Below are 19931 nucleotides of genomic sequence, written 5' to 3' on the forward strand. Positions count from 1 at the left end.
CAGAACCTGTGTGTGCCTGGTGCTGCTCAGCTCACACATCTGCCCTGCCTGCTCCAGGGCCAAATGGTGCCGGCAGCACTGCTCATGCCTGCCCCGCTTTCCTTCCATGCCGACTATGTCAGCGCACGTGCAGGCTCAAAGTGTTAAGCCAGGCACTGATGGCGGGTGGTAACGTATTTGCAGTAATGGAGAGAGAGATTATTTTAGAAATAATGACTTGATTAATAAGAAACACTAAAGAAAGCCATAGTAGTGAAACCTCAGAACAGGATGGGATTTTGATGCCCCTGTCAGACCAAGGTGCACTCAGTTGTCTGTCATCGCTTTCTCCAGGCCTGCTCCACGAAGACAGACCTTCTGCCCCTCAGCCAGGCCCCTTCTCAGGATTTTCCAGTGCTGCTCTTGTTGTCTTGTACCAATCTAAGTACCAGAATGTGTGTGTTAGCCCCTGCCTGTCATCCCATGCTGCCTGTCATGGTGACTAGCAGCTGAGTTCCTGATTCTCCAACAGCAATTTTTCCTCTTTTACTACTTCCTGTTGCCCTGTTCTCCCTCCTTGTATTGAATGTAATGGTTGGATTTATGTTGGAAGTCTCCACGTGTTTTCTGTAGCTGATTATTTTCCCACCTTTACACTGTGTGACAGTCTTCTCATCGGAAGGCCTTCCAGGTTGCACTAACCCACTGGAGATAAGGGAGGCACACTTTTTGTCTGGAGAGGTAGAAATCCCCCTCTTATATTCCACATCATGCCAAACCTACCCATACACAATTTTATTGAAATGCTTGCCTTTATTCTCAACTTATCAACCCACTCTGAAGTTTTGCTTGAACAGATTAATAGTGTACTAAAAGATCATGGGAAACGTTTCAAAGTTAAATCCCTTACAAGGAATTAGGACTTAGGTTTGCAGCAGGATTTTTTTTACCAGTCATGTTTTCAGCATCGTGTCTTGGGACAGCCCTGGGAGGAATTAATCTGCTGAAAACTCCTGATGGAAAGAGGAGGAGAGTTTCCAGGTCTGTAATGAAGGGCCATCTATCTCACACATCATCTGACCACATCTGTGCAAAAAGGGCTGTGAGGTTTCAAGGCCAGCTATGGGAAGTGGGTCTTGCCCAGAAATCTGACTGTCTGTATTAGGTTTCCTTTATACAAAGAGCTATGAAACATCACCAGTGAGACAGAAAATAATTTGGAGATATTGAAATACTAAATCAGGGTGTGGAAACTCAAAAATGAGGACTAGTTACAACGCAGCTCTTCCCACAACCTTCCCATGACTGATGTCAGTGACCTGCCTGACCACAGCTTCAGGTTCAAAGCCACATAGACTCTGGGTCTATTGCCAGATAGGTTTTTAGAGTAGGGCTGAAGCACTTCTACCAACCCTTTAACAATATAATCTGTCATGGAATCTACATAAGCCTCCTCTGTCCCTTTGCCTCCAGGTGTTTTTCTGTCCCCTCTGCACCTGGCCTTTTTCCTTCTTTTTCTTTTATCAGGCCATTTGATTTTGAAGCTGTTTGCACATAATGAAACAGTGCCCAGCCTTCAGTCACAGGACTTATAGTAAGGGCAGGTAGATGAAGGGTTGAGTACTTGAATATATAATATGTACAGTGTTAGATGTGACTGAACTTTGTCTGTCGGGAGCTGCAGTTCATAGACATGACACATTTTCTGTTTAATGCAACTGATGGAATCCCTCTTGAATTTCTCTTCACAACAGGAAAAAAATATCCATAAGAATACAGAGTTGGCTGTCTGGATTAAAAAAGGTTAATGTTAATTAAGGAAATAGCCCCACTGACATCCACATTATCTGCATCCAGGTTTGCAGGATCATGATACCATCTCATTCAGTTCCTGTTAAAGAGGGAGAACTCCCATGAAATAGATTGGTGGCAGATCAGTGCCAAGACAGCCTTTTTCTGCAACGTGTTAATATCTTGTTTCTCAGTCATAATGCTCAAACATAGCCAAAACAGTCCTGCAAACTTTTACATATACGGAACTTATTTAACATGAGCTTAATTGTTACTCACACAAATACCTCCATTCCTACATCAAAATTTTACATGATATCAAGTAAAAGAAAATTCACATGAAGTAAGCCTATCCTGAATATGGAAACGAGCAAATGAAATTGTAGTGTGAGGAATCGCAGTGTGTTTTTATATGTTTTAGTAACTACATTCTAATTCAGTAATGACACCAGACTTCAGACTAATGTTGTCGTTTTGACAAAGCTTTGCTGAGATCAGAGAGGTGTCAGAACAATAAATCCAGTCAGTCGATCTCCTGCAGAGCACCAAGGGTTTTTATGTGAACCTATGGTGTGACTATTGCCATGGAGTGATGACTACCATATTAATCATTTAGTGAAAAAGGCGTAAGTAGATTTATCTGCAAAAACCTTCAAAAGAATATATTCATCACTAACATGTGATACTTCAATGTGTAGTTCATTTAGGGCATCAGTTCATTTAGGGCATTCTGAGAATACCTTGTAGCCAGAGGAATGGCCTTTGAAAGTGATGTGCCTGTGGGATCAAGGATGAAGAGCCGCTTGCTTTCTGTTTTTCCTTCTTCTTCTAATCCTGCTTTTATCATTTTGTTCACCCTACTCAAACTCCTGTACTGGTGTCTATGGATGGTCCAGTCTAACTTGCCTCCTTACCAGTTTGTGAATTACTGACATTCGCCTGTAATTGCCCAAACACATGACTTGGGTGAGCAGAAGGTCCCTTGGGACATTGTGATAGCTGGAGGGGTGGGTGAGGTGGTGAGTAGGCAGAACCAACTTTCAAGGCATCCCTCTCTGACCTTCTGCCCAAGACTTCAAAGCCTGCTGGCTGGCTCCCAGCTGGAGGGAAGGGCATCTGGCCTCCCTGAAATTGGGAAAATTTTGCTGTATCCAGGTCTGGGCACCTCAGTACAAGAGAGACACAGAGCTGCTGGAGTGTGTCCAGTGAAGGGCAATGAGAATGATTGGGGGAATGGAATATCTGTCTTATAAGAAAAGGCTGAGGGAGTTGGGCTTGTTCAGTCTTGAGATGACTGAGAGGGGATCTCATTAAGGTGTATAAATATCTAAAGGGGGGGTGCCAAGAAGATGGAGCCAGGGTATTTTCAGTGGTCCGAACAGCTAGGACAAGAGGCAATAGGCAGAAATTGATGCACAGGAAGTTCCACCAGAATACGAGGAAGAACTTTTACTATGCAGGTGACCACACACTGGAACAGATTGCCCAGACAGGTGATGGAGTCTCCCTCACTGGAGATATTTGAGAACCATCTGGACTCAATCCTGTGCAATGTGCTCTAGGACGACCCTGCAGGGAGGTTGGACCAGATGACCCACTGTGGCCCCTTCCAACCTGACCGATTCTGTGATTCCGTGGTTCTGTAGCGCTTCTGCTCCTACGCAAACTGTTACGAGCTTCCATAATTAAGTTGCAGAGGAGCTTCGGTTCAGGAGCGCGTCGGGCCCGTGCTGAGCCTGGCTACGGACAGAGCTCGGCGTTCCTGGCCCGGGCGTGGGGGCGGAGGTCGGTCCTGGCTCGGCCCCTCGCCGGCGGGAGGCGGCCCGGGCGGAGGGGGCGCTGCCCGCCCGCCGCGGCCGCTCGGTGTCGCCCTCGCAGCGGGCACGGCGGCGGCGGCGGCGCCACCTCCGGGGCAGCCCCAGCGCGGCGGCGGAGGCGCCGCTGGAAGCGGCAGCGCCGTGTCCGTGCCCGCCGCGCCCGGCGGGTCGCGTGTGCTGCGGGGGAGCGCAGGTGAGCGGGGCGCCAGCCCGCGCCCGCCCGCCGGGGTTGGGGGTGGCTGCGGCGGGGCGGGCGGGGGCGCGGGTGGCGGGGGACGCACAGGTGATGGCGGAGGTGGCGGGGCTGAGCTGGGGACGGGCCCGGCGAAGCCGGTGTCCAGCGCCCGAGTAGTGAAAGTGTTCCGGTATTCCGGCCCGGAGCAGGGTCCGAGGAGGGACCCCCGCCTCGGGCAGACACGAACCCTCCGGGCTGCCCCGTAAGTGCAGTAGCCTGTGTCGACGTAGGGGTTCAATTGCAGATTTGGGAGTATAGACGAGGAGCCTTAACGCACTTGTTCCAACTTTTAAGGCCGAGTATAATGAGAAATGGAAAGCTGGCTCGAAGTCATTCTTCCTGTTGTTGACATCACCTGAAAACTCCACTGGAAATATTTCCACTAGTTTACTGCAAACATCAGCCGTCCCTGAGGTCTCAACGCCTTGTGAGTACACACTGGCTGCTGGTAGAGCTCTCTGATTGTGAAAATCCATGGCTATGGCATGTAATTGTTCTGCAGTGTTCATTTTATTGCGAACATTAATAAAGGGCTTATCATGCCCTGGGGTGTTGTGTGCATTACCGCATAAGCTGTAGACAGCGCTCTGTTTTTTTTTTTTCTTTAAAGACATAATTGAGATCTTCATATTTTTATAATTATGTGGTAAGTGATTCTTTAGGTTCCTGGTTGGTATTTCTGCAATGCACATGACCAAAAGGACATGTTGTCTGCTACTGGATAGCTTTTGTTCACAGGGAAAACACTGAGAGGGGTAGAAAGTGTCTTGCTGGTAGGTGGAACAGTTGTTTAAATGAACTTAGAATGTCCTACCAATGTTAAAGGAGCAATGTATTGGGAATATCAGTAAATCTGTCTCTGTTCAAAGATGGAAAAACATAACCATGCCTAATGGAGTGCTTATGCAGTGCTTGTTAGGCATGGACCAGATCCTCTAGTAGGACTGAGGTTTATTCTGAGGAGAATGTTATTTACTTGCTTTCAACGTGGTATGTCTGGCTGGGCAGCTGGTTTTATAACAACTTATTTTGGCAGGCTCAAGTTCCAAGTGTTGTGTAATCTTCATTCTCTAGATACTTGGAAAACAGTGTTTCTGGAGATCTGTGATTACATATAAGATCTTCAATTGCATCGCAGACCACAAGACATGGTGTAATGACACTCATTCAGACCTTCATAATAATTTCTGAGCAGAAAACACTTGTTGAATACACTGCATGTACCAAAACTAGAGTTGGTTGGCTATATAAAGTATTTAGATACCTGGTATGTTGATGATGTGTGCCTGTTTGTCAGTGAAGACCTATTAGTCTGCAAGAGGGAATAGGAATTCTGTAACAATAATGTCATTGCTTCTCTCCTTGTTTTTTTGTTTGAAAATAAACTAATAAAATTCAAAAGGGGCTTTGTGATAGTACTCAGGAAAGTTTTCGCTTTCCCCTGCTCCTTAGTACTTACCCAGACAATGCTATCAACCTCATGTAGGAGACTGGCCTTGAACACTAGAAATGAAATGATCAGTAAATGATGGGTAAAAATAAAGTGATCAACCTCCTAATCATCCAGGTGCTTTCTTAAAGCTTTTTGCAGAGCTGTTTTCTTTTTTTGGGAACAGAAATTGTCTGGACTAATGGGGCTCCAATGTTGGCTGCTGCAATGTAGTTGCAATGCCAGGCTTAGCATCCTGACCTTGTCACAGGTGGCATGTTCTGGAGTTCAGATTATCAAATATATGATGTTCTTTGACTAGATTAGATGAATGATATCTTAATCAGGTGCTTGTAGAGTGTGGTAATGAGCCATTGAGCCTCAAGCTGCATTTCTCCATCTGTCTTCAGCTTCACCTCTGCTTGACTTTGCCAGTGAATCATTTTGTGATGTAAGAAAAAGATCTTGCTGCCCCTTACTCACTAAATCTGTATAACAGGTCTAACAGTACTTATCAGTTTGGATGGGTGGCATAACAGTGACCATTTCTAAAGCACTTTTAGGTTCCTAAATTAATTTTACCATCTAATCTCTTCTAAACTTTTTCTACTCCTCTTGCCTCTATTTGGTTTATCTCATGCTGCCATTCAGAAGATGGACTTGTGAATGCAGGTGTTTCAAAGTTAGGAAAAGTTGGAATAAACGTGTGAATTCCAGGCCTATTTGTTGTGTAGCTTTCATATGCATCTGTGTTGGATGTTCTCCATATTCTGCTTCCTTTTACAGGTTTTGATGACATAACACAGTGATGCTTTGTATCAGAAGTGGTGCTAGTTTGGCCAGACAAGTATTTTTCTTGTTTTCTGGACAACCCCTTGAGATCCACACCTTGCAGGTGTGCAGGTCTTGAGAGTGAAACAGGGAAGGATGCTGTTTGGTACCAGGATCACGAGTGTTATCAAAAAACAGTAATGAAATTAATAAATGTCAATTTAGAACACATTTTTGAGAGGTGTGTGATAAATGAAGCATTAGGGCTGCACAGGACTTTGAGGTTGAAAGAAATGTAGCACATTACTACTAATAGTTAATAGAGTATATTGAAAGTGGTAGATGTCTTGTGAAAACAGTCCTGCTGTGGTAAATGAAGCCACATTGGATGGCCTAACCAATACAGTACATCAGCTTGAATTCTTGCATTATCCAATTGTGCAGGGTTGTCTTGATAGCCTCAGTGATGTACTTCTGATCAAATATCAAGTGCATAGCTAGCTCATGATATGGTACAGGACTGTAGATTGCTGGCTTGTTCTTCTACTGTTTTACTTTTGAACCTTTGTCAGTGATTCTGCCACGTGTGACATGAAATTCTGGGTCCTTAGAATCGACAGGAAGACACTCTCTCAGTGCCAGCACTCATGTCTTCCTGCCTGCTCCTCTGTGGCTCTCTCCTTCCCACTCCTCAGATCTGCTGCTGGTTCTCCAAATCCTAGCTGCATCTCATCCAAGCCATGGCCATAGGGGAAGCTGGCTGTGATTGGGGATGGGATTTGGGCACATCTGTGGAAAGTGATAGATGGAAGCATCTGGTGTAGATGCCAGCCAGACAGAGTGTACTGGGGCTATGGAGTAGCTGGGGTGTGATGTGCTGAGCGTGGGCACCCTAGTGGGTTTGCCCTAATCCTGAGGAAAAATTTATCTGCCCCTATGCCAAAAAACCTAAGCTGTTTTTATCTTATGTTGTGATCAAAAGCATATTTGGAGCACTCTTCAAATCATGAAGTTTTACCTCCTTCAAATCCTGTTTTTAAACAAGCTTCTTGTGACAGTCTATCCCTTACTTTCCCTTTCTCTCTTATGACTTGCCACCTTCCCCACTTAAACACCATCCATTTTTGTGAAGTGAGCCACTGAAGATAAAGGGTTTGTGTGCATGTCCTGGCATGCTGTTGGACAAAAGTGTTTTTGTTTGCATTATAGAAAATGCATTTGGATTTGATAAAAATTAATTCCTTAAGGGTGTCTATCTTCATTGTGTCTGCATTGCAGTGGGCTAATTTCCTTTTCCAGTTTGAGATGCAAATTGCTTTAAGTCAGTCAGGAGTATTTTCTGTTGGTTTTAATAGCATCTGCAACGTGACATCTTAGCAAGACCTGTTGCTAGTCTATTTATATTGAGGCAATACACTTCTGAGTTAGAATTCCCTGAATTGTCTCAGATAGGTCAGTCACTGAGGAAAAGTGCCAGCTTTATAAAATTAAGAAGCACCGTGAGTGCATGATAATTATATATAAGCACAATATTTAAATAGCTTTTTAATAGTTATCACAATGAATGATTTTAGGTATGTTTTACTTTTATTAAGAGTTTGACGTCTGGGTGTACAACAGTTGCAGAAACTGCAGCTGGTTCAGAGTCTTGGGCAGGATCTGATCTTTTCACCGTATCACTACTGTCTCAAATAATTGCACTAATATCTGCAAGGCATGCCCACTTCTTAAATCAATTAATTAGTATTTTGTAAAGCTTACATATGAGTAATTTTCCTTCATTTTCTTTCTGACCACTTTTGTGATTAGACCATGTCTGGCTGAAGTCTTTTGAGAGGATTTAGGGATGGGGGCACGAGGGTTGTCTTTCTTCTGGCTGTGGAATTATCTGCCTGCCATCTGCAGTCTTTCATTGACATTGTTCTGGTTTAAATCCAGATTTTGAAAGTACAGCACTTTGTTATCGGTTTGTCTTTTCCAAACTTTACAGCAGCTCTTGCAGGTATGTTTTTTTCCACGGCTTCTGTGGAAAATCAGGCCATGCTCTTTCCATGTGCTCTTGTTTGTATTTCTTTCTCTAAGTAAGTGTCATTGGTCTTAAGTCCTTACGTTCTTTCTCTTTTGTTATGCTGTGATGTAACTTCAGCCTTTGGCTAGCCCCCAAGATCTAAAATTTGCATGTATGGAAGCACATTAAGTTCGTATAGATTTTTTTTATGGTAACAAAATTGCAGAAGTATGTCTTCAATGTTACATTTAATCATTGAAGAGTGCCGGATGATGGAGTTGCCCACAGATGTCACAGAAGATGCTGACCAACTTTTTTTCATGTCAGAGTCAGAAGATAGTTAGAATAAGTATAAATGTTATGCTTTAACTTGTATCATTTTATTATTTGTGCAGTAAACACAAATAATAGGAGTCTCTGCCCTAAAGACTTGGTAGCATGGAAAAAGCTCAGAGAAAAGATGTAGTTGAAAATTGTTTTTCTTCCTGCCCCTGTGTTACACTCCCTGCAATATCTACTTCTTTCACAGGTTTAGATTCTCTTAGACATGCTGAAATCCAGTCTCTGGACTTGTCAGTTTTATGTCAGATGCCTCCCCCCAAAAAGGGGTTGTAGAGGATCCAATGGTTCCAGCCCCTGAGCAGATATAACTTTGCTTTAGCATGGGAGATGGTACCCCAGTTTTGATGTGTGATGACTTCTTCCAGAGGTGTGCTAGTTTCCTCCTGGAGCAGCTGTTGAATGCCCTGCATTAGTGCAGCTAAGGTTTGTCTATTGATATGAATGGCAGACTCAGGTGTGGAGTAAGCTGAAGCATGAATTTGAAGTACAGTATTTTATTAATGAACAGTCAGCTACCAAGTTGGATTCTTTTCTTTCCCTGTAAGATTACACTTAATCAGTTTGGAGAAGCTAGGATTTAAGAAATCCTGACCTGGCATGCACTGGGTGAGGCTGTCATCCGTTTCACTCTCTGGTGTCTTTGCAAGTGGAGGTGCTCCTGCAGATGAGTAGCTTAGTTACCAGCATGCCTGATAAAGCAGAACTGAATTTGGGTGAATGAGGACACCTCAGTCAAGAGCAGGTATTGATGTTACCTGTCTTAGTTTCTGCTAGCCTCAAAGTAAGCAACATCAAATCTAATTTATTTAAATTCTAGTAATGTAAAGAATGTTCAAAAACTTACCAAGTGACATAGATGCCTTTGAGATCACAGAGTGCCTAAAGTTAGCTGCTTCTCTGTGGGACCATCTTCACAAATCATAGTATTTCAGACAACCTGAAGGCAGGGAGAGTTGGGCATTTTTCACTGACTAGGGCAGGACTGTCCATCTGGGGAGATTTCTTTCAGTTTTTCCTGCGAGATGGCCGGGAGCTGAACAGGTCACATGCCTGCAGATATGTTGAGCCTGGTTTGGCGGCGTAGGTGAATGCTTTCATGTCAGCCTGGCTAATTCTCATCTCTGTTATGTTGGCTCCATTTAATTTGCAGAGAAAAATGACATATATTCTCCTTAGTGCCTTTTACTCTTTTAGGGCATCCATATCAATAACTCTGTCAAGTTGAGGAGGGAACATGAGTGAATGGGAAACAGACTGAGAAAACCAGAGAAGAAAGGCTATGGAAACCACAGCTTGAAAACTGCTTTATAATAAGAAGAGCTATTTCTTCTCACTTGCTTTAAGCCCAAAATATGGTGGTTTAATATGGTGGCTTCTAGTAGTTCTCCAACCTGATTTTCGTCTACTTAATTATGTGTTGCCTTTGGTTGTCTTATGTTCTCCTTCCTTGAAACTTTTCTAGTTTTGCTAAACTTTTTCCAAGAAGAGAGGGCAGAGTGACAACTTCCAGGATGCAGTTGAACTTCTTAGATGGTTGAATAAAGGTGGTTTTGGTTCTGCAGTAATAATTTTTAGCGCTGTCCCTGCTTTTTAACTGTGCTGATGCTTTAGTAAGAACAGTCCACTGTAGATCCAGGATCTCATTTCTGAATCATCCCGAGCCCATCATTATGCATATGAAGTTGAGGTGTTTTTTCACACCACAGATATCAGTCTGTGTTTAAATGGTATTGAATTCTGCCAGTCATTTTAACAGTTGTTTTCTTTCCCTGTCCCCCTGTGATTCATTGGTGGCTATAATGAACTCAATATATTCTTAATGCAGATGGCCATGGAGCTGCTGGGCTTGTGTCCTTCCCCTGTGAAGACTGACCTTGAACCATTTATTTCCTGTATAACTGGTTCTCTGTTAGATGAGGACTTTTCCTGTTATCCTGTAGCTGCCTAGTTTTTATAATACGGGGGGGTTGTGGTTTTTTTTGGTTTGGCCTTTTTTTTAAAAGCAGCCTTCCTTCCTTTGAGGGGAATCTTTGGGGATTGGACATGAGTTATTGAGGAATAACTTTACATCAGTGAAACAGTGGTAACAGGCTACGTATAAACTTACCACAAATATGAAGTAGCTTAATTTAAACATCTGTCTTCTGTCCAAACAACTAGCATTCAGCTCTAACTAATCTACATTGCAATCACATCTCAGCTTGCTTCATAAAATTTTAACTTTCAGTATTCTCTTTGGGATTTAGTTTCGATCAAAGAGTACCCTCGGTGGATTAGAGTAACTCACTTCCGCTTCTCGTTCTTCCTACTTGTCAGACTAGAATGACTGTTTCTATATTTAGTCTTGCCTTGCTTATTCAGAAAAGATCCATCCTTCCTTCATGAGAATTTTATGCTTTGTTTATCTGGTAGCAAGGTGGGACCCAATGTGAAAAGTGAATGGCAAAATTAAAAGATTGGTATGGATACTTGTACCAAGTAGCATGCCACATCAGTAAATCAAAGCAGAATTTGTAGGTATAAGCTCTGGTCCTTGGCAGAGTCTCTTAACTGAAAAAAGTCATATTTTTAAAAATGATTCCCAGATTTATTGTCTCCCTACAGGAGTAATTAAGGTTGAAAAAACCAAACCCCAACTTTTCTTCTGCCTCCTCTCTCTTCCCCTTATTTCTGCCCACCAACACGTTTAAGAAGTTTAAAACCAAGCTTCTGGGTTCCATATTCTTTCAGAGAATTTAGCCTTTCATGTCTATAACTGCAGACATACAAATGAGGAGGATGTTGCTGCTTCATTTACTAGAATTTTGTCAGGTTTTTCTTCTTTCTGTTTTTAATCCTCAAAGTGAAATACTTGGCATGGAACCTAGAAGCACCTTTTATTCAAAATCTAGCATACAGAACTTGGATCCCTGTATTTCCAGCTTTTAAAAATAATTTTTTTAAAATAATATGAATTTGTTTACATGCCAGATGTGGTTTTGTACATCCAGCAAGTGTTTGAATATAATTACATGGGATGAGCTGGTTTTGGTAACATGCAGGCACACCAAGAAAACAAGTAGGGTTGCATTCAGGAGAACTGAGCACAGTATTTGAAAGAAAAAGCAAAACAACCTTTTAAAGGTTTATTTGTTCTCCTCATAATTTGAAATTAAGACTCTCCTTGACTAAGCTGAAAAAAGTGTTTCAGGAGGCTGCAGTGTAAAGCCAGTTTTGTCTGGGACCTGTTCTCAGTCATTCCCAGAGATGGCATAAAGAGTGTCAGTGAAATGGAGAACTTACTCTGTATTTCAGTTCTCTGTAGCTCTCATGAAACACACAGGTACTCCGCCTTGGTGGAAAAAACACTAAATGCACTTTCAAGTAAGCTAAGCCAGGCAGGGTTATCAGAGAAGAGTGACACTATAATGGATTTTCTCAGCACACTATTAAATGTGTACTAGAGTGTTTCACATTGAGATGATGGATTTTTCTATCATTCTCAGGAGCTGTATACTTGTCCTCTTCCCCAAAATACTAGGATTTTGAAAAGCATTAATTATATAGGCAGTGTCTTAGTTCAATTGTTATTAATTAAGTTACCTTCTAAATTTTAATATAGCAACAAGCATGTGTTGTATGTTTGTCCTTTTTATTAGTAAAAAACAAACTAACCTTCAGTCAATTAGTTCTCATGCTTCAAATTTTGATTATGAGTATTCACTCTTCTGCTAACAGGGAAGTTTCTCATGGTTTTGTATATCTCAGGCTTAGCTCAAAATGTATATGGTGTTTCAAGAAAAACAGGATCAGGCAAAAGTGTTTGTAATGCAAAAGTTAGCAGATTTTACCAAGTACTATTAAAAAAATCACTTCCCTTATGTTCCGTAAGTGGGATTTTCAGGCCTTGCTTATTTAAGGATCAAGAATAAAATGATACTTAAGTAATGACTCTTAACAAAATTCCCTTGCTTTATACTCGAATAACAGTATGGCCCTTAAAGAGGTAATTATCAACAGCTTGTGCGTAGCAAAATTATAATTAGTTTACTGTATTAAATCTTAAGGGGTAGACCTGAAAAACAAAACCTTCAACTAGTTTTTGCATTATTAGATAGTTTAAAGATCGATGCCTATTATCCTGGTTTTTTTTTAAATTAAATTTAATGTTGTATTTTGTATTGGTAATGCTGAATCAAAACTTGATTTCCCTGCTTCTCTGGCTGATCTCATTTAATTCAATGATTGTTTATGTGAATAAGGTGCAAAGAATGTGGCTTTGTATGAAAAACATCCTCCCAGAGGGAGTTGTAGTAGGCTCACACTTAATGTGAAAAAAACCAAACCAAAAGAAAAAGAAACCAATGTTTATGTTTCCTTGTCTTGTTGTACAATGATTTTCAGTGAAGTTTCGTGTTCTGTGAAACTAAATCTGCAGCCAAGATGATATGATATTGGACAATTTTTATAATTCAGCATGCAGGTCTGTGCTGTTGAAACAATAGGCTGAGTGTTTTAAGGAGCAGATAGCCTGACTAAAATAACATGTGTTGCAAAAGAAGTTGCAGTGCATTTTTGATAATGTTCAGCAGAGAGATACTTGTGAACTCTGCATGGTGTGTTGCAGTCATGGGAGTAGTTAACACGATAAAGAAAATCCCAGCTTTCTTTCTGTTTACAAAACTGGCCTTTCTGGAAGGACTGGAAAACAAGAATACAAATATATAACATGTTTGCCTTCTCTTTCTTCCCCTCTGTTCTGGCCTCACTGTATTGAGACAAAAATAAATGGGAAGACTAACTGTAAGAAAATAGCATTTAGGGTAAGTCCTTCTCTTCCTTAGTTTTCTCTCTTTGTTTTGTACGCTATTGAGAGCTGATGGTTGTGTGGCAACGCAGCTCCTGTGATAAGGTATGATTCAGTCCTGTAGTGCCAACAAAGAAAAACTGTGCTGTTAACACTTCCATATGCACATTGCAGCAGCTACATGTCCAAAGATGGATCTGCATAGTTCAGGAGTGAAGTTTGATCTTGTCTGCACTGAAATACTAACATGTGTTTTAGCCATATTAGGCCACTCTTGTGGTTTTAAGGTAATGAAGATGTCTTTGACCTGTTTTCCATTTCATTTTCCCATGCAAAATTCCTTTTCATTTTGTGCCACTTCCAAAAGTTCTGTATTGTTGTCCTCTCCTTTGTCCTCGTACTCTGCATCCTTGTTCTGAGAATCATCTGATTTTCTTTGATCTGTTCCTCATCCCCTACACATCTTGTGTTGTTTTGCTAGTTGTGTTCTGACAGTGGTTAATGAGTGCTGAGTCACTACTTTGAAACCTTTAACAAAGAATTTGTGAGAGAGTGAAAAAGGATCTATGTCCCTCTTCCGTGCCTTTCCAAGTGCTCTTTACCAGATTGGTGGTTGTGACATGTCTTCTGAGGCTTTTTAAAAGCTCTATGTTCAGGATTTTCTTCCTAGTCCTATCTTCTAGGTTTTACCTGTCTCAGTTTGCAGTCTCATTTTTTCTGCTTTCACTTCAACTTTAGTAATGTTTGGGTCTTGAGGCATATTTTACTATATCTGCTTTCAGCTCTTTCTACTTCAACATCATCAGCTCATGGGCTTTTCTGGTTGCTCTTCCAGTTTTATTAGGCTTCCAGTCCTTATCAGTGCACTCTTTTTTAAATAACATTGGTTCACTGTGTTCCTTGGTAGGAAGGATGATGAAGGAATATTTGTTTCTATCTCATTGGACAGGAACTGCCACCTCCTTGAGATTTTTGTTGGTGGGTTTTTTGTATGTTGTGAAAGTGAAAATGGCATCTCTTTTGGAAGAGTGTACTGGAATATAACAGGCATGAGGATGCTAAGCTTCATAAACATAGGGAAGCAGAAGGCCAGGAGAAAAATCCTACCTGTTTCTGGGAACATGGTCCAGGAACATGATGTCCCTTTAGCATGAAGCTGCCCTTCTCTGTTATTCCATCATCAATTTTGGTGGTTTTTTGCTTCATATTTCCATTCGGGGTCTGGGCAGCCTTTGTGGGCAGATAATGTAAATATTCTCCATGTGTTAGCATGATCTTGCATGAGCTGGTCTCTCATAATGTGTGAAGGAGACTCAGATATGCTGAAATTTCAAAATATTCATTAACTATAAAGCAGGTACACTGAACTGCATAATCCTTTTCAGTACTCGAAATAAGACCAAAACATCTATTTTGGCTGTAGACAAATTAGAAACGAAAGGAGACTGACATGGGTGCAACAAATAGCATCATCCTTCACAGTTCCTATCAATGGCTGACTAAGGAGCTTCTTGTACTAAGGGACCCTGACTGTTACCAAGATGCAGTAGGTAAGCCTATGTAGTAAAGCTTTTCCAGATTTTCCTTTCTTGCAGGCTGTGGAAAACCTCCACAAGCATTGAGAGGCTGAGTGTCTTTAAACCCGGCTTCAGTTCCCAGAGAGATGGCTTCCACTACAAGGTTTCTCCTTTGGGTTCCTGCAGGGCCTGTGAGCACACAGGAGAAGGCAGGGGAAAAAGGAGCAGTGAGAGGGAGTCATTTGTGTTCCTCTTGCACTCTCAGCTCTCTGTATGTGACACAAGTACAAATATCTCTGGATGATGAACCTATGACTTCTTGTGTGTAGCCATAAAGGCAGAGTCTTCACTGGGAGCTGAGATTCTGTTCTGCAAGAGGAGCAGCTTTCAAGAGATGCAATCTCTGTACTGTAGACTCTTTAATCACCTAAAATTACATTAGTGATGTTCCTTTTAATCTGTGCAAAGAGTCTGCTGGTGTGGGAAATTTTTATTTTACCTGGTTGGGTATCGCATTTCGATGCAGCAGACGGCATGTGTATGACAAGTACCATTTAGTAAGAGAGTAAACACAGCAAGAATACACCCTAAGTCATTGGTATTTTCTTAGGTCTTTTGTAACATCAAAGCACCCTTGTGCAATACTTATTACAGTCACCTGATGCAAGATCCAAGGTTTTGTGATACCTATTTTCTTCTGTTGTTCCAATGTTAGTACAGCTGGCAAGATTCTCAAGAGATATATGGAAGAGCAATGTGATATTCAAGGTGAGTTGTGTTAATCGAGCTGTAGCTTGCACTGAGATTAACTTCATTTACTTGGTCTGAAAGTATTTTGTGTCAATGTGTAGCTTTTTAGAATTACTTAACTGAGATTCTGGTTTGCAATATAAGTAGAATAGGAGAGAAACATATGATTTAGTTTATTTTGAGCTTGATTCAGAAGCATTCCTTGTGAGTTAAATGCTGAGCTGAAGGTATAAGACTGTTGCTCTGCACGGCCTTAGCCTGCCAGAACAAATGAGGAAGGGCATTTTGAGAACCGGGCTGTGTGATGGATTGGAACAAAGGAGCCCTGGGGTAGGGAACCATAAGTCAGACTTCTGTTATCTGATTGAGATTCCCACCATTGGACTCCTGCATGGAGTGGGGAAGAGTTTTCTGCAGAACTTCCAAAGAATTTAGCAAGTATTAAAGAAAGCACAGAGGGTGTCCACAACCCACGGAGAGATCCTTCAGCTCCATGTCTGCCATAGGGTCAGGCAGGAGGATCAGGACTTCCGAAGTATTGTCTGCATGACCTAATTGGAGATCACTCACAAACATCACCTATACAGATATAGCTGTAAAGGGCAACTTGACCTCGTTGTATACTTCATAGGGAGATTAAGAGGACTTTTTACAGACACTGTTTCTTATGATAGTCTTTCTTCTAGAAGAACTCGAAGCATGTTAGTATCTGCATGGCATCTCACTCTTCCTGTCCCTGACTTTTGTTGGTAATGGTGAGTGTATTAAACATCAAAGTCCTGTTTCACTGGGGAATCAAGTCCCCAGTCTGGTCCCCCAAGTCCAGAACTTGTCATCCTTGATGACTTTTTCCCCACTTTTTAATTACTTCAGACATCTGCTATCCACTGATACTGTCTAATTACCTAGGGGCAAAGTTAAGCTGTTCATTTTTGTTGTTCAAAGTTTCCAGTGGGAATGGCTTCAGAAAACCTTCAGACTGACACAGGACATAAGGCATGTATATGTTCCCTCTCTGTACTTTGTAAGTCTTGTCCATGTACTTTCTCAGACTTTTTGAAAGGATGTGTTTCTTGTGGTTCATGAACCATCCTAATGTGTGATTTGCTACACCAAAGCTGGTTATTCTCTGACTTTAAAAAAATAAGACCAAACTGACTATTCAGATAGTAATTGCCAAGTTTATCTCTCTGTATAGGATAATCCCCACGGTGTTCTGTCTTTGCAGCTTTAGCAATAAACCTTGTTTCAGTTTTAATTAATCTTCTTTGCATTAACTGTGTTGATCTTTTGTTTCAGTAACAAAACTTTATGAATTACAAATCCAAATATAACCCTATTGTACTTATCGTGGTTATGGCACTCACAGTTAGGTTCATTAGGCTGATGCATTAAAAACCTTACTGACAAACTGAATGTCTAAGAGGAGCAGAATCATGGAGTTTTAGACTAGTGCCGCCATTCTTGACTACCTGTGTTTATTTTGCATCACGTAAAATACCAGCAAGAACACCGTGCAGGAGAGATCTGAGTATCACAGCATTTCCTCCTTGGATATGAACAGTTGATGACGAAAATGAACTTTGATGTGCCCACTGAAATCATTGATTTAGTTGTGTTTGCTGCAGAGAAATTGCCTTACTTTGCATTGGTTTGGATATTCTCAGATTTGCGTGGAGAAGTGTCATGGTTTAACCCCAGCTGGCAACTAAGTACCACACAGCTGCTTGCTCACTCCTCCCTCCTCCACTGCTGGGATGGGAAGGAGGATGGGAGAAAAAAAAGTAAAAAGAACCCCTCATGGGTTGACATAAGTTTAATAATTGAAACAAAGTAGAATATAATACTAATAATACTAATGATAATAGTAATTTAAAAAAATCAAATAAAATTCCAGAAAAACAAGTCATGCACAGTGCAATTGCTCACTACCCACTGACTGATGCCTGTCCCCAAGCAGTGATTGGCAGCCCCTAGACAACTCTCCCCTGCTCTATGGGTGTGGAATATTCCTGTAGCCAATTTCAGGTCAGCTGTCCTGGCCATGCTCCCTCTTCACTGGCAGAGTGTGAGGCACCAGAAAGTCCTTGACTTAGAGTAAGTACTACTGAGCCACACCCAAAACATCAGTGTGTTATCGATTCTCCCGCTGAATCCAAAACACAGCATTGAACCAACTACAAAGAAAATTAGCTCTATCCCAGCCAAACCCAGGACAAGTAGAACATTGCTGCTGTACTGTTTCTTCTTCAATAGTTAAACAGCTCCGGATGAATTGAGGGAGGGAAGTGGTTAATGCTACATGTGTGGAACATTCTGGTCTGGTCCTTGTTTATCTGGTGGTTGTGTCTTTCTTTTGTTATGAGAATAAGTGTTTGAATACATTTTTACAAATTTTTGATTTTTAACATAGCTACCTGGTTTATTCATCTTGATACACTTAACCAAGATTATTAATCTGTGTTGCGTAAGTCACTGAATATATTTTAGATGTATCACAGAATGACAGAGGGATTGGGGTTGGACCTCTGGAGGTCATCGTGTCCAACCCCCTGCCTAGGGTGGGGCCACCTAGAACCAGTTGCCTGAATTGCTAAGTTTCTTTGCAGTGTTTTGTATTGGTGTTACATATGTAAATGTATGTTTGATTGTTCTGTATCTTAAAAGGAATTCATACACCCATGTCTGTAGTGCTTAAGAGGGATACTTTAACCTCTTTTGGGTTGAAAAATCATTGCAAGTTTTGCAATAAACAGTGTTCCATTAGACAAGATCATATACTGTACAATTCATAAAAACTGCAAAAAATGGGTACACAGCTTGATTTAACAGACTGATTGATGCATAAGCATAGCTGAGAAGGATGGAGCTGGAGTGGGGTAGGAAAGACATTTGCCTCAAGACGTAATTCTACACGGAATGTATGGGTTTTGTGCTTTAGATGTGACTTAAGACTTGGTATCTGAAGTATTTGAATGTGAAGGAGTTGGAAGTGACTGAAACCTTGGCAAACGATTTCAGATTTGCTGATTTCATGCCGAAGGTGCAACCAGAGTGGGCATGGTGTGAAATGGGTCAGAGCAGCAGAAGGCCTTTTGCAGATATTTCTCCAAACTTCTTTGGCAACATTGTTCACCCAGTGCTGGGACTGTCTTCAGAAATAAGTGTGTATTGCATAAACTAAGCTTATTCCTGGATTCTGAGCTTGTAGCATCTGGGTCAGCAAATGTGTCCTACTCATATATTCAGCCCAGTATGTTTTGATGAAGCAAAGATCTTTTACCAAAACTCTGCTGCTGTCATTGTTGTGCAGTCTGTCCCAGCACATACTTTTTCTCAAGAGTAACCCCCCCCTTCTTTCCTCAAAATCTACAATTGTAAAAATCTTACTGGAATGCCAGCATATGTCTTCAGAGAACCCGAGGGGCATTTTTAATGAGAATTGCTTTGGAATTCCTTGCTTGATTTATGAAGAAAAGAAAAAAATAATAATTGAAACAGTATCCTCTTACCTCTTAAAATGTTTGCCTTTCACTTTATGGTGGTAACAGCTTAACTTTTGCAGATGCAAATGGTATAACCAAATGTTTGCCTGTTTTCCACTTACAAGTACAGTCTTTCTTTGCTTAAATGCAACACAGTTTGAGAGGGGTAGTGGAAAGGTAAAGGACTAGAAGTCTTTGTTCTAAATTTGAAATAAAAGAAATAAACATTCAGGGCCTCAGCATTGGATATTTCCTGGAAAATTTTCCTGTGACTTGTCTTTGAGAAATAAAGCTGAAAATCTTTTAGCAGTTTGCTGCATTGTTCTAAGAAGGTTTTTGTAACTTGAGACAAACAAGGCAGCAGGTCTTTGCTTTTGGTTTCCTTTCATCAACCCAGCTGTGTTAATGTATGCGTTTATTTCCTTGTTTTTGAACAAGACTTTACATTACGGCCACAGAAATAAGGCAGGTGCAATCATTCTGCATTATTTATGTTCATAATTTGTAATCACAACTCATAACGATGTTTACAGGTATAGAAACCCACTCCAGCCCATACTGAGGTCACCAGTTACAACAGGTGCTCTAAGTCTTATCAGCATCTACATTGCCTTTCAGAAAGTGCCAAACCTGTTCTCATTTATGCTGCACTCAGCCACTAGACATAATTTCTCACTGTTCAGTAACACCTCCCTCTCCTTCCCCCCTCCAAAAAAGAAAAAAAAAAAGCTTGACTCCCAACATTCCTCTCATGTCTTATGTATATTTGTGTAAGTCCTTGGCAAGAAGCTGACTCTGTTCCTCACCATTAGCCAGTCTGCTTCTGCTGCGTTGTATTCCTGTTTCTTCCAGAGTTTATTCCTGTAGTTCAAGTACTGGAGGAGGCGTATACTGTGGTTTTAAACACCCTGGATACGAGTCCTGTGGATCATTAGCATGGGCAAGTAGTATGAGGGAATGCAGAAGCCTGGGTTGCTGCTGGATATTTGGTTTTCTGTAGCTTTTATTTGAAAAGGAAATT

At 41.3% G+C, this 19931-nt stretch overlaps 1 protein-coding gene across 4 annotated transcripts in view; it reads left to right on the forward strand.

Moving 5' to 3' along the window:
* The first annotated feature begins 3704 nt into the window (after window positions 1-3704).
* Window positions 3705-19931, forward strand: part of ANKRD6 (ankyrin repeat domain 6) — a 103491-nt gene continuing 87264 nt past the window's right edge. For 2 of the 4 annotated variants that reach the window (XM_017824483.1, XM_017824465.1), the window contains exons 1-2: window positions 3705-3780; window positions 4117-4249. The gene's annotated coding sequence lies outside the window, so the exon portion shown is untranslated. Of the gene's footprint in view, window positions 3781-3998; window positions 4025-4116; window positions 4250-13156; window positions 13175-19931 lie in introns of those variants that run through there. The other 2 variants (XM_017824473.1, XM_017824491.1) reach the window with 2 other exon arrangements.

Source organism: Lepidothrix coronata, unplaced genomic scaffold, assembly GCF_001604755.1.
Source record: "Lepidothrix coronata isolate B3197 unplaced genomic scaffold, Lepidothrix_coronata-1.0 Scaffold4, whole genome shotgun sequence".
NCBI lineage: Eukaryota > Metazoa > Chordata > Aves > Passeriformes > Pipridae > Lepidothrix > Lepidothrix coronata.